The sequence below is a fragment of the Ambystoma mexicanum genome, chromosome 7p (genome assembly GCF_040938575.1).
Source record: "Ambystoma mexicanum isolate Mex_15411 chromosome 7p, UKY_AmexF1_1, whole genome shotgun sequence".
NCBI lineage: Eukaryota > Metazoa > Chordata > Amphibia > Caudata > Ambystomatidae > Ambystoma > Ambystoma mexicanum.
Window position 1 is genome coordinate 52,692,290 of NC_090939.1, and position 15,732 is coordinate 52,708,021.

At 50.5% G+C, this 15,732-nt stretch overlaps 1 protein-coding gene across 1 annotated transcript in view; it reads right to left on the reverse strand.

The window, feature by feature from the left end:
• Nucleotides 1–1,731, reverse strand: part of WDR3 (WD repeat domain 3) — a 386,077-nt gene extending 384,346 nt beyond the window's left edge. The window contains exon 1 of the mRNA XM_069635757.1: nucleotides 1,606–1,731. The gene's annotated coding sequence lies outside the window, so the exon portion shown is untranslated. The remainder of the gene's footprint in view (nucleotides 1–1,605) is intronic.
• Nucleotides 1,732–15,732: the final 14,001 nt, after the last annotated feature.

Genomic DNA, 15,732 nt, shown 5'->3' on the forward strand with positions numbered 1-15,732 from the left:
GAATCGGATGATGGGAAATTCCTGCTCAAGCCATCCGCCTGGACGTTGTTCACCAACATGAACTGCTTGCAAAACTCCACACATTATCCCAAATGGAACACCAAAGACTCCATGCGATGTGGCAACTTCCTACCAACCTGTCGATTGACATACGCCAATACCAACATATTGTCTGTCTGGACCAGAACACAGCTAACCTGCGGATGGCACAGGAAAATGTTTGTAGTGCCAGGAATATCGCTGCTAGCTCCCACCGACTGGATGATTTCAATGCATGCATCTGCGTCCAGCGCCCCTGAGCACTCTGGGCCCTAAACACCAACCTCCACCAGAGGCCACTGGTACTGAAGTAAAAATATTGTTTAAGGGGCGAGCCAACGGAAAACCCTCTAACAGAGTGTCCAGATCCATCACCAATGGAGCTGAACCCTCAGATCTGGGAGAACGGCAATCTGTGACTCGTACGTCTGGGAATCCATCCACCAAGAGCGGTGTAGGTGGGACACCAGCAGTCGCATGTGCAGACATGCCCACTGGACTACAAAGACCCATGCTACCATGTGACTCTGTACCCGGAGAACTTCCCCCTGGCCATATCCCAGTCCTGGTGCAGCAGAGGTCCCAAAAAATGCAGACGGTCTGCCCAGTCCAGTGGCAGCAGAATCCACCCCTGCATGGTCCAGAAACTGGCCCTATATACTGTAGATCCTGATAAGGCTCCAAACACGATTTGTCCCAATTTATCTAGAACCTCAGATATTTCAACACTTCACAGACGATGGTTATCTGCTCCCTCAACAGCTCCCTGGAGGAAGCTATGAGTAACCAATCATCCAGGTATGGAAACACCTGTATCCCCCTTGATGAAGGATGCCACCACTGGACCCAACATCTTTGCAAATACCCAGGGAGCTGTTTTCAGACTGAAGGGAATAGCCCAGAACTTGAAATGGCTAGCCCAAAAAGAAAAATCACAAATACTTTTGAGAACAGAGGGGGTGGAGCCTCTAAGTTTGCCCCACCCAGTTTGTAAAGTGACCCTGTCCATATCCATTAGCCCACCCCCCCTACAAATGTAGGTTTCGTTGCACTCCTGCTCCACATACCCCTATCCTATGGTGTCCACTAAAGGACACACCATGGGGGAGTATTGAACTCTCTTGAGGGATGGGGCAGGGATGGGTGTTGGCTGAAAGATGGAATAGATTGCTGAGATGGAGACTGGGAACAGGGACGTGGAAGAAGTAATGCTTCACTTTTGGCTACATATGGCAACTGCTCGTTACCGTGCATGGTGGGTCTTGTCTGATATTCATAATTGTACTATAAGTCCAAAGAGGCAAAGAAAACAAAGCCTGGATCAGCATCCCCGGAATGACAGGGGATGGGGAGAACAAGTGGGCATGCATAGGAACAGAAACACATCTTTGAAGTTCACAAAAGCAATTGGGTAACTTATCAGTACACATGCGGGTAAACATCACAGAGAAAAGAAATGGTGAGAGCATACAAACAAATGTCACATGAGAGCTTGCGACCAGCCACGTGTGACAGACACCATGCCCCAAAAGAAAGCATTATTTCGCCGGTTAGGACTTCACTTACCCTCCCTTATCTAGCCTGTTCCTTCTGCAACACTCGCCACACGCTGCACAGAAGTGTAGACTGCTAAGCAAAACTAGAGGGAGCACTTTCCCATCCGGCGGCCATCTTGGATTGGGGTTCTTTGGTACAGAGGAATTGCGTCATCCATCTTGAAAGGGGCATGGGGGGTGTACGGACAGGTGGGAAACGATGTCGTGGCCATTTTGCAACAGGGATCAACCCACGAGAGCGGCCATGCTGCACCGGTGTTGTTTTACACTGAAGCATCCGTTGCCCTGTTTGACGTTCTGGTCACACATAAACGCTGCTGGATGGCACGTGACGACATGTGGCGGCCATCTTGAATGTGAACCAATCAAATGTAAGGGATCGCATTCGCCACCTGCCTTGTCCCGAATTACAATTGAACTCATATTTGTGTTGAGAATTTAAGAACAGGCCCGTTTCTGGGGCCCGGGGGACAGAGCTAAATAGCGCAGGAGGTGGGCGAATACGGGGCCCACCCAGAAAGCTGCATCTGAGTTTGTCAGACTAAGACGAAGCCGCCTGTCATAGGAAGATTATTCCCCTGCTCTGTAATGGGCGGCTGGTTGCTCTCTGCAGACTTGTGGATGACCGCTGTGCTCTCTGCAGACTTGTGGATGACTGCAATGCGTTGGGAATATGCGGAATGCATATTCCAAACAGCATGTAAGATATGATATGGCATTTATAATGTGCCTAGCAGCCTATACACAAGTGTTTCAAGGCAAGACAAGGCAATGGAGGGGGAACAGAGGGAAGACAGAAACAGCAATCCTACTAGGCCAAGTGTCATTCAGATCGCGCCAGTGCAGGGGGAGGGGAAAGGGGAAAAGAGCGGGGTGGGGACAGTGCAGTGCATGGGATAAATAGAATACATAAAACAATAAGAGAAGTATGGCTAGCTGGTGGAAGTGCAGACATCAGGTGTCAAGTGCTGGTGGGGGACTGTAGGGATACAGAAAACAGTCCCCAAGTGCGGAGGTTGCCAGGGAGGCAGTGCAGGAGTGCAACTGGTGGGGGAGGGGGCCTGGGCCGAGATCAGAGGGTGGTCAGGTAACCAGTGGAGTTTCAGCCAGGAGTTCAGCAGGGGAGAGGAGGAGAAAAAGCAGAAGCAAAGAGGAAGGTTTTGAGGTGCTTCCGGAACTGGAGATGGTTCTCCTCAAGTTTCAGAGAGGCAGGGAGGCTGTTCCAGAGGGAGGCCCCAGCAGAAGAAAGATCTACCACTAACTTGCTGCTTGGGGATGCGACTAACCCTGAGGGAGTTGGGGGCGGATGAGCGAAGAGCTTGAGAAGGAAGATATTTAGGAAGAGAGAGCTGAAGGTATTGAGGCCCCTGAAGGCCTTGTGAAGAATACCGAGGTTTTTTAACTTAATTCCCGCAGCCACTGGGAGCCAGTGCAGAGATTCCAGTCCTGGAGAGATACGATCCATGAGCTTGAGGCCAAGGACAAGTCTCACAGTCCTGTTCTGGATGAGTTGCAGAGGGCGGAGACTAGCAGGCAGATTTAGAAAGAGGCTGTTGCAATAGTCCAGCCTAGAGAGAACCAGAGCTCTGGAGACCGTGAGCTTCTGGGGGAAGAAGAGGGAAGGAAGAATATCTCTGAGGAGGTGCAGCAAGTAGTGTGACTTCTTAGAGACGTCAGAGATGTGAGGAGAGAAGGAGCAAGGAGATGCTCTGGAGTCACACAACCTGCGCCCCTCATTCTTTGTGCTGACAGCCTTTCAAGTGGAGCACTTTATAAATTTGGCTCATTTAACAAGTCATTGTTTTTACACAGCATGTCCTTAACATTTCAGTGTTAAGAACTGAACATGGGCCATGTTTATTCACCAGGCCAGCACAAGTATCAGTTAACTGACCAAACCTGTGCATTCTTCAAAGAGAATTAACGTGCCACACAGAAAAGTTGAAAACTATTTTCTTTATTTTCATGTCTCTTTATTTGACACACCAAAACATTTTTTTTGTATATTACTTTTTAGTTACATATGGCGCATCCCTGGGAAGGTTAACTCTCATTTTCTTAAGTATTCTAGTGGCTGCTTTGGGACATGGACTAAATGCATCTGCTCAGCATCAAAGGTCTTTTACTTGTCTAAACAAGCCAGCCACTGCCTAGCGCACACACCAGATGGCAACTCAATGTCACTTGGCACATTGATTAGGAAAGTAGAATTCATTTTGTGTCACCGTGCAGACAGTAGTCCATGGCAAATCAATGCAGTGATATGGTTGAAACATTTATTTGTGCGCTGCACAAGTCACCACCCTGTTGGTTAATGGTGTCTATGTGGTGCTCCCTTATGTAACAGCACAAATACCTGTTTTTGCCTGATATGCCCAATGTCCCTACAGGAGCACGCTGGAATGTTTTGTATAAGTGACTCTGACAAGCATACCACCATACTGTGCCCACAGACATAAAGGAATCAAAGAAGTTGCCTCACAATGTAAATTCACTAGGCGAAATGCCCTTTCTACACTGCCACACAATGATTTTCACTAACTGCAGGCCAGCACTAATAAGATAGGCTAATGCCAGCTGTGTTAGATAAAGCATGGGCATGCTCTTTTTCTGCCGAAATAACCCTTGAGGCCTGAGTATTTTGAGGAGGTAGTGGCTGAGGAACTGTGGACACTCCCCATGCATTAGAAGACAGTTTTCTTAAAAAATGCTTTATCAGCTTATTACTGGTCAGGCTAAAGTTTGAAAGTGGTACACTCCTTTCTGTGTAGCTTTTCTGTGCATTGTTTATTGGGTCTCTCTTGTGCAGTATCCTGCCCTGTCTGGAGATATAATTCCCTAAAGATGTTTCTGTATTGGGGTTGGGCATGCCCACACTGAGACCGAGCCCTTCCTCCTCTACAATTCTTCAGAAACAAGAAGCAAAAGAGCCCTTGTACCCCATTTGAGTGGCTGATGTTGCAACCATTTTATACTTGCTACCAAAAACGTAAGCTGTCCAAATGAGCATGTATGGTTCATAGTTACAAACATTTTGATGTTAGGGTGAGTATTGTGACCCGTGATGTGAGCACCAAGCCATGCATCAGTTATGAATTTAGGGATTCACACATACAATCCTTTTATCACAGACTTGTTTATCAAATGTAGTGATCTCTGATCACTGTTATAGTCCTGAAATGCTCTGTGATTTAATTCAAAGCATACAGGAATCCTCATTGGTGCTATTTGTCCCCTTTCCCACTCTCAGGTATTTTGAAAGAGTACAATAAGAGTGTACCAGATGGTCCATCTTGGAATGATAACCTTCTATCAGAAAATAATTCTTATGGTTAGTCTAGTATTGCCCCTTGAGAAATACAAGTGGGGTGGTACGATCAGAACACCTGCAACACAGGGCCAGGCCAGTGGGCCCTCAGATGCCGATAGGCGGTTCACACCGCAGTGTGCCAGTACGGACAGTTTGAAACTGCATTCAGGCAAGGACTTCCCTAAGAGCAGGTGACAGAAAAACCATTTACTTGGGCAGCAACAGCTGTGTTTTCACATTAGAATTCTTCTGTAAAGTACTTGAATTACAGCTTAATTCATATAGCAATTATTTATTCATATTGAGGGGTTTTGTCACACGACAGAGGTGTAGTTTGGGAGTGACGTGTGCCCTTTGGAAGGTGGGGGGGCACATTCTGATGTTTCGCCCTAGACACCAATTTGGCTAGAAACTGCCCTGTATAAGAATTACACAAATGCAGAAGCATTATCAAACATCACATATAAGTGAATAACTGGTCACAAAATGCATGCTTAAGCACTAATACGTAAGTGAGGGGGCTGGCTCTCCAGATGTTTTGGACCGTGACTCCCATGATCCCTCACCACTGACTATGCTTGTTAGGGGTGATAGGAATTGTAGTCCAAAACATCTGGAGAGCCAAAGGTTGCAGACCCACTAGGGAGGGATTGTATCAAATTATTTTAGTCTTTACACGCAAACTGAAATGTACATTGTTCAGTAGTTGTACAATTGTTTTTTCCGCACTACAGGCTGCAACTTGTAGGCCCACCGTTGTAATGGGAAAAATGAAAATATAAGTTCCAGCATGCAACTGGAAGCAAACACCTGGACTGGCTCCAGGTGGCATGCATGGAACTGGTTAACTTGGCAGGAGGCATTAGTATAGTCATCATCTCCATAGCCCTCTTCCTCATCCCAGTACTTGTGTAAGGTCCCAACCTCCACTCCAGGTATCCATTCCATCTTTTTAATATATCATATAAGCCCCACTCCTCTCCCCTGCGAGTAATACTCATGCATGCATACTTGCCAACCCTACCTATTCAGGCGGTAGGCTACTGCTTTTGAAGCAGTACTACCGCCTACAGATTTTTCTGTCAAAACCTACTGATTTAGGAGGCCTGGCTGCCCGAGGCCCAGAGAAGCATCCTCGAAGTTGGGCATGTTAGTGGCCCATTACTTTTGATGATGACATGCAACACTGCCTGGTGTGAAACAGACACTCAACTCTGCCCGGCGCACTGTGATGTCCAGGCAGTGTCAAAGCATCAGCGTGACGCCTGCCATCCCGTGCCTCTCTGGGCTGCTGGCCTCATTGTGCTGTGACAGAGCTCCGAGCTGGTGGTCTGTCCGAGTCTACTCTCACTAGAAATTCTTCTGAACTGTGCTCAGCTCTGCTGTAAATATTCCTGTTTCCCCCGCTTTACAGGTTGGGAAATCTGAACCCCCTCCATAGCCCAGTGCAGGTGGGGGAGTTGTGGGTTAACTGGAATACCGATGAGCGAGATATTTATGATAGAAAGTCCAGGAACAATACTTTCAATAGGACAGTGCAGCAGTTCTCATCAGGTAAGCGATACATTTGGCATCTTGTGCATCCTCTGACAAACTGGCCTGCCGCCTGCTCCAAAGGCAATACCGGCTCTCTGTCTGCACTAAGAAGATATCCCACATCCAAGCCCGCGTCTCTGCAGCATCTAACAACTGGGCTGAACTCTTTAAAATCTGCAAGGAGCTGGCCAATCCTGCTGCAGTCTCTACTTCTCCTGTCCCCTCCGAGGCTCTCTGCACAACCCTGGCTTCTCATTTCATCTCTAAACCCCAGGACATCCTGTCCACCCTCCCGTCCTCTCATCCTTTTACCGCTAATCTCTCTGCTACCTCCGGCCCCCCTACGCCCACCTCTCCTTCCTCTTTCTCTTGCTTTCTTCTGTTCTCCCCTGACTGTCACGCCGCCCGTCCTGGGGTCTCCTTACCCGCTACGGCGCTCCCCGTCCTGGAGGCTGTATCCTCGTTTTCGGCTTCGGGGTCCGGGGGTGTCCTGGGTCCCGGGCGCTTCCGGGTCTCCTACGCGCACTACTTTGCGCATGCGCGGGCGTCCGCTCTCCGCTCTTCGCGCATGCGCAGTGCGCAGGATGCTCGATTCTGGAGGCTATGCGGCTCAAGCCTCGTTGTGGGGCGTCCGATGCCTGGGAGACGGCACGGCTTGCGTTGCAAGCCTCCCAGGTGCTGGCAGGCCTATTTAAGGAGCCCTGATCCTTTTCCAAACCGCGTCTCAACGCGGTTTGTTTTGGATCGTGTCTTTGCTGCCTTGCATTGTATCCCCGTTGCCTTCCACCTTCCCTAGTTCTGCCTGGGGAACCCTTGCCTTCCACCTTCCCTAGTTCTGCCTGGGGAACCCTGCCTTCCACCTTCCCTTGTTCTGCCTGGGGAACCCCTGCCTTTCACCTTCCCTAGTCCTGCCTGGGGGACCCCTGCCTTCCACCTTCTCCTGTCTCGCTCCATCTCCCTCCTTCCTTCCTGCTCCTGAGGTTCCGCTCGCCCTCCTTGGTCCTGGTCCCAGTTCAGTCCTTCCTGTTTGTTATTCGCTCTGAGTCTACCCCCACGAGTTCCGTGCTCCTCTCCTTACCAGCCTGCTCTTCCTGTTTCCTTGTCCTCGTCCCTGGAGGGACCGTTCTGCTTCCAGTCCCCGGACCTGCCTTCCGTCGGAATCCCACTAAGGACCCCGGACCATCTACTCAGAGGCTCCCCCTGCCAGTGCTTGCACTGTCCTGACGCCACTCAATCAGGGGTGAGCCAACCCGTGGCGTTGGGAGCCGGCTCACCTCCAATCCGGTTCCATTCGGGCTGGTGTTGGGCTGATTCCCCGCGTCATCAGTCACGTCTATCCGGATCATCTGACAGTCTGGCCTCTTCACCAAGGAACCCAACCGGACGAACAGGTACGCAGCGTTCTCGTGACGCTATTTACAACAGATTGAGACGCCTGTCTTCTGACACCTCGGACTCTACGATGGAAGAGGATCCGGGTCTTCGTAACGAGCTTCAAGCGCTTCGTGCCGAGATGGCGGCACTCCGTCAGGAAAATGTAGCCTTACGCCAAATGGTGACACAGAACGTTGGTGCCATTCCACAACCTGAAGGTCCCATGGCTCACACAGCTCCCATCAAGTTCGATGGAGATCCCCGCCGTGTGGGTGAATTCTGTAATCATTGCCGCATACACTTTCTCTTCCGTTCATCTCACTTTACCAATGACAAGGCCAAGATCGGATACATATTGGGCAACTTATATGGTAACGCGCTTGCCTGGGCAACTCCTTTGGTCGTTACTAATAACCCAATCCTGAATGATTTTTTAGCCTTCGAGAAAGCATTCTTGGATGTGTTTCAATCCCCCAATCTGGCCTCAGCAGCACAGAACCAACTGATGGATCTACAACAAGCCAATACCGACATCATCTCTTACATCAGCCGTTTCCGTCAATTGGCAACTGACTCCTTATGGCCAGAGGTAACGCAAAAGACCTTGTTTCGCCGGGGATTAAGAGAGGAATACAAAGATGAATTGTTGTACATACCGGAACCTGATGATCTACAGAAACTTATTGAACAAGTTCTGAGGATAGACCAGAGGTTGACCGAGAGAAAAGGTGAGAGACGACGGTTTGAGAAGGGAAACCTCAGACCACTGTCTTTTCCTACTGGGATATCAGCACCTTCGGATGCTACCCAAGAACCAATGCAACTGGGAGCTGTAAGGGGCCCATTATCGGAAGAGGAGAAGAAGCGCAGAAGAAGTCTGCGACTGTGTTTATATTGCAGAGGCGCTGGACATTTTCTGGGAACCTGCCCTCTACGTCCTATCAAGAAAGGGGGAAACTAGAAGACCTGTCGTCTAAGGGAAAGGCTACGACAGGTCCTTTCTTGCTTTCAGACCTTTCCAGCCCTGGGTTACAACTGCCCCCAATGCAGCCTGCCGTCTTGATGATTCTAGAGATCACTTTGAAGTGGCTTGATAAGACGATTGATGTCCATGGTCTATTAGACTGCGGGGCTTCCGGAAACTATATTGATGAGGCATTCGCCATCAACCTTGGTATGCCTTTATTTACTAGAAGAACGGTTGTACCAGTAGAGGTCATCAATGGTACACCCTTAGCTTCCGGTCCCATTCGGTTGCATACCATCGGCATGCTGTTACAGGTCAAGGGGCACGAAGAAAGGATAGCCCTCGACGTCATCAAGTCACCATCGTATCCTGTGGTTTTGGGACTGCCTTGGCTTTTGCGACACAATCCTACAATCGATTGGGAGTCCCGGACTTTGAAATTTGTTTCTGCCTTTTGCCTCCGTGAATGTTGCTGCCACAACACCTCCTTGAAGTCTACAACCTTGATCCCTCTAGTCCCAGGAGAGGACTCATCTGCCTTATGTTCCCTGTCCCAGATTCCGAATGTTTACGCCGACCTTTGTACTGTGTTTTCGGAACCCGGTGAAATACCTCTTCCTCCTCATCGGACATTTGACTGTCCCATAGACCTGATCCCTGGTGCTGTGATTCCTCATGGGAAGTTATACTCTCTAACTCAGTCTGAAAAACAAGTACTCCGGGATTATCTGGATGATTGTTCTAAGAAGGGTTACATCGTACCCTCCAAGTCCTCCGCCGGTTTTCCGTTGTTCTTTGTCAAAAAGAAAGAGGGGACCCTGCGGCCCTGTATCGATTACCGTCAATTGAATGACATAACACTCAAGGACAGGTACCCATTACCTTTGATTCGGAACATCATGGAGTCCTTACGTTCTGCCAATATCTTCACTAAGTTGGATCTCCGGGGAGCCTACCACCTGGTTAGAATCAAAGAAGGCGACGAGTGGAAAACGGCATTTAAAACACCCTTTGGGCACTACGAATACAGGGTAATGCCCTTCGGGTTGTGTAATGCTCCAGCCGTCTTCCAACGGTTTATGGACAACGTGTTTGGCGATCTGGTTGGCATCTCGGTCTGGGTTTACCTAGACGACATCTTGATCTTCTCGGACGATCTGAAGGAACATGTCTCGCATGTCCGTGAAGTACTTTTGCGTTTGTCACGTAATCACCTGTACGCCAAAGCCGAAAAATGCTCGTTTCACCGAAATAGCATGGAGTTCCTGGGATACGTAATCAGCAATGCAGGTATACACATGGATTCGGGCAAAGTGAAGGCTATTCAGAACTGGAAACAACCACATCATGTGAAGTCCCTTCAGCGGTTTTTGGGGTTCGCCAATTTTTATCGGCGCTTTATTCCGCAGTTTTCACAGGTCACGGCCCCATTGACACGTCTGACCAGTGTTAAGATACCTTTCCTTTGGGATCAAGAGGCATCGACAGCCTTTGAGTGCTTGAAGACAGCGTTTAGTACAGCTCCTGTTTTGCGTCATCCTAACGATGAAATGCCATATGTCATCGAAGCAGATGCCTCCAACTTCGCTGTTGGAGCGGTCCTACTGCAAAAACATCCTGCATCTGGCGATGAACATCCTGTGGCCTATTACTCTCGGAAACTCACCTCTAGTGAGCTGAACTATGCAGTCATTGAAAAAGAACTTTTGGCCATCAAGACGGCGTTTGAAGAATGGAGACATCATTTACTTGGTGGTCGTTTCCCTGTAGAAGTTCGTACCGACCATCGCAACTTGCAGTTCCTACGAACACTGCAGTGTCGCACTGCTCGCCAAGCCCGATGGGCCTTCTTCTTCTCTCACTTTGATTTTACAATCACATACATTCCTAGCTCCCAGAACCAGAAGGCAGATGCCTTATCTCGATCCTTGGACAAGGAAGAAGTGGGAGCCGGTTTGGACACGCCTATGATATCTCCCAAACACTTTCTACTAACCTTAGCTCCGCATCTCCAGAAGATCATTCAAGAGACCTTGAGGGATCCGGAACGTGTCGATCTGCTGAAGAAACCCCAGATCTGCGAACGCGACGGTTTTTTGTTCTTCCTGAACCGATTATACATACCTTTGGCTGCCCTTCGCTTGGACATTCTCCATGGTTTTCACGATTCTCAAGTAGCTGGTCATCGTGGTATCAAGGCCACCCAGGAGTTGATCTCCAGACAATTCTGGTGGCCTGGATGGGCCAAAGAAGTAAAGTCATATGTGGAAAGTTGTCCTATCTGTGCTCAGACGAAGACACCCAGAAGAAAGCCTTTGGGACTACTTAAGCCTACTGAAACTCCTCCCTACCCTTGGCATACTATCGCCACCGACTTCATTGTTGAGCTTCCGCCCTCTGCAGATCACACTTGTGTCATGGTGGTAGTGGATTGTTTCACTAAATATGCACATTTCATTCCCTTCATAAAGATCCCAACTTCCTCCCAGATGGCTTTGGCTTTTCTACACGACATTTATCGGTTACATGGACTCCCTGAGAAGATCATCTCTGATCGTGGTTCACAATTTCTTTCTTCTTTCTGGCGTCAGTTGTGTAGTCATCTAGGTATCCACAGAGCCTTGAGCTATGCCAATGCCACTCAGTCAAACTGGCTAAAGTACCTGGACTTGGCGGAAGTTTCCTATAACAATGCGGCCCATGCTGCCACCGGCATCAGTCCTTTTTTTTGTTCAGCTGGACAACATCCCAAGCTGGTTCCTTTCTCACCTGTGGTGCCCAGCTCTGTTCCGTCTGCGGATCACTTGGTCTTCAATATACAGAAACAACATGTCCTGGCCCGGAGAACCCTTACGGAGACACGTGAGCGCATGAAGGAGCAGGCTGATAGGGGCCGAACCACGGAACCCGATCTCCAGGTGGGCGATCTGGTTTGGTTATCTTCCAAAAATCTACCTATTCGTAATCTGCCCACTAAATTGGCACCCCGGTTCTTTGGGCCTTTCAAGATTGCCAAGCGTTTGTCCTCGGTGGCTTTTCGATTGGTGCTGCCCCGCACTTGGAGGATACACCCTGTCTTCCATGTCTCCCTTTTGAAGCCCTATGTGAAGGATGTCTTTCGACGCTCTGGTCCTCGGCCCTCCTCTGTTCTGGTACGGGGGGTTCCTGAGTTTGAGGTTCAGGAGGTCTGTGATTCGCGGATTCGTCGGGGTGTGCTCCAATTCTTGATCGATTGGAAGGGTTATCCCACCTGTGATCGCACTTGGGAGCCGCGCTATAATGTGCACGCTCCCCGGCTTATTCATGAATACTTTCTTCGTTTTCCCTGGAAGCCTGGGGCCCCGGGCCTTTCTGGGAGGGGGCATAGTGTCACGCCGCCCGTCCTGGGGTCTCCTTACCCGCTACGGCGCTCCCCGTCCTGGAGGCTGTATCCTCGTTTTCGGCTTCAGGGTCCGGGGGTGTCCTGGGTCCCGGGCGCTTCCGGGTCTCCTACGCGCACTACTTTGCGCATGCGCGGGCGTCCGCTCTCCGCTCTTCGCGCATGCGCAGTGCGCAGGATGCTCGATTCTGGAGACTATGCGGCTCAAGCCTCGTTGTGGGGCGTCCGATGCCTGGGAGACGGCACGGCTTGCGTTGCAAGCCTCCCAGGTGCTGGCGGGCCTATTTAAGGAGCCCTGATCCTTTTCCAAACCGCGTCTCAACGCGGTTTGTTTTGGATCGTGTCTTTGCTGCCTTGCATTGTATCCCCGTTGCCTTCCACCATCCCTAGTTCTGCCTGGGGAACCCTTGCCTTCCACCTTCCCTAGTTCTGCCTGGGGAACCCTGCCTTCCACCTTCCCTTGTTCTGCCTGGGGAAACCCTGCCTTTCACCTTCCCTTGTCCTGCCTGGGGGACCCCTGCCTTCCACCTTCTCCTGTCTCGCTCCATCTCCCTCCTTCCTTCCTGCTCCTGAGGTTCCGCTCACCCTCCTTGGTCCTGGTCCCAGTTCAGTCCTTCCTGTTTGTTATTCGCTCTGAGTCTACCCCCACGAGTTCCGTGCTCCTCTCCTTACCAGCCTGCTCTTCCTGTTTCCTTGTCCTCGTCCCTGGAGGGACCGTTCTGCTTCCAGTCCCCGGACCTGCCTTCCGTCGGAATCCCACTAAGGACCCCGGACCATCTACTCAGAGGCTCCCCCTGCCAGTGCTTGCACTGTCCTGACGCCACTCAATCAGGGGTGAGCCAACCCGTGGCGTTGGGAGCCGGCTCACCTCCAATCCGGTTCCATTCGGGCTGGTGTTGGGCTGATTCCCCGCATCATCAGTCACGTCTATCCGGATCATCTGACAGTCTGGCCTCTTCACCAAGGAACCCAACCGGACGAACAGGTACGCAGCGTTCTCGTGACGCTATTTACAACACTGACGAGGTTTCTAGACAAGTCCGATCTGTGAAAGCCTTGTCAAAACAGGTTCTTCCCTGTTGATCCAAAACCATCAAGGACCATATTGACTCCCTCGCTCCTGCCTTGGCTGACTTCTGCAATAATTCGTTCGCCACTGGAGCCTTGCCCTGCCCCTGAAGCACTTTCTTGTGCACCCTCTTCCGAAGAAACCCTCTGACGACCCCTACGGCCCGGCTAATTATTGCCCAATGTCCATCACTCCTTTCCTGGGCAAACCCCTGGAAAAGCTGGCCATCTCCCTGCTTAACCTCCACACTGAAATTGTTGGTTGTCTCCATGACCATTAGTCTGGCTTCAGAGCACCCAGAAGCACTGAAACTGCTCTCCTGAACATCCATGAAGACCTGCTCTCTAACCTTGATTCTAATCTCCCCTCTGTCTTCATCTCACTTGATCTTTCCTCTGCCTTTGACACGGTCAACCATACCATCATGCTCAACCACTTCCGTGATAACCTGGGTATCACTGATCAGGCCGTGGTGTTCTGTTCTTGATGGTCGTGCAGATTAAGATACCTCCGTCCCCAAGTACCACACGGGTAGAAAGTAAATCACTACCAGTGCAATCTTTGAGGCCACAGGTGTAGAGTGCCGTCAGTCCGGAACCAGGAACACCAGAATGACCCCCTGACCACTGCAAGGCAATGAATGATTAGATCAAAACAGTAGCAATGGACAACAATGCAAGGTAACAATGGAAACGTGTCAGAGGGCTTACCCAAAATGTGGTGGCAAGACAGCCTTGGGTGAATAGCGAAAGCAGGAGGGGCCGGTGGCAGCAGCAGGTGGGCAAGGTTCAAGCAGCACTCAGGAAGGAAAAACACCTGAACCAAAACATGTAGTACAACGGATGATCCGTGAGCAATCGAGTGAACAGTCCGAGGTCAGAAGCCAGAAGGAAAGCCAAAGTCAAGAGTTCCAGAATCCAAATAGCAGAGCCAAAGGTCGTAATACCAGAAGACAACAGTTCAACTCAACTCCAGGGGAAAAAAACAAAGCAATCCTTAAAATGTTCCGTGGTCAATGAAGTTCAAAATATCCAAAAAGTCCAAACGCTGTACAGTACTCCAACGAAGCAGCTGTGAAGCGTTCCTTCCGCGTTTCCCCGATCCTTTTGACTGCATAGAATAGTCACATGACGCGAGTCACAAGGGAAACGTGAGAACCGCGTCACGTGACCTGCGAAGTGGACGGAAGCAGTTGCTGGCATTTGGTCATGTGACATGAGGTTCTCCGTGCGCCCATGGAATAGCGCTGCCTCCGTGCGCCTGTGGAGTAGCGCTGCACAGGAGACAAACGCAATGGCAGATGCCAATGCAGGAAGGGCCGTAAGAATCATCCTGGGTTGCCTGTTAGGCATCTCCCCTGTCTGGTGAGTGGTTGCCGCCGAGTGCGTGAATGGTTGCGGGGACTGCAGGGAACTCAACAGGTGATGGGTGCGGGGCCAGGAGGAATGGTACTAGATGTGGATCTTGGAGACGTGGATCTGGGAGACGTGGCATGTGGCCTGGCTGACCTCTTTCCGCTCCAATCGACCCTCACAGGTCCAAATTGGGTCCTTCCTTTCCTCTATCTCACTCTCTACCTGTGGTGTTCCCCAGGGGTCTAACCTCTCTCCCTGGCTGTTCAACCAATACCTGGCACCTCTCGGCCACCGCATTGCCGCTATCTGCTCCAACTTTCAGTGCTTTGCAGATGACACTCAGCTCGTTTTCAAGCTCTCCTCTGCCACCTCCTCTCCCTCTCTCATCTCTGACTGTCTGTCTGCAATCCAGGAATGATGTGCCGCCAATGATCTCTGCCTTAATGCCAGTAAGACGGAGATCCTCATCATCGGCACACTTACACGTTCCTTTCCTGTCACTCTCTGGCCAGCTTCCCTTGGCCCTCTCCCTGCTCCCACTTGTGAGGCTAAAAACCTTGGGGTCATCTTCAACTCTACACTTTCCTTTTCTCCTCACATCTCTGACTTCTCTAAGAAGTCAAACTACCAACTGCACTTCCTAAGAGGTATTCTTCCTTTCCTCACGTTCACCCAGAAGCTCACTGTCTCTAGAGCTCTGGTTCTCTCTATGCTGGGCTACTGCAATAGCCTCTTTCTAAACCTGCCTGCTTCTACTCTGCGCCCTCTGCAACTCATCCAGAACAGAACTGCAAGACTTGTCCTTGACCTCAAGCCCAGGGACCGTATCTCTCCAGGACTGAAATCTCTGCACTGGCTCCCAGTGTTGGCGAGGATTAAGTTCAAGACCCTCTGCATAGTCCACAAGGCCTTCTGGGGCCTGGTGTTATGCTCACCTGGTATCCACGGGGATGCTGTATGCCCTGGTTGCTGGATTCCCCCCAGATGTACTCAATTCGGGATGATGTCTTCTATGGCAGGTGGGCCTGAAAACACAGGAGGACTGGACTTAGGCACAGATTTCGTTTCCTCCCACCAGCCCCTTGGACTCGACCTGATGGCCCCCTCCACACCTTGTTATGATGTCTGGCGTGCACTCTGTCCTGCT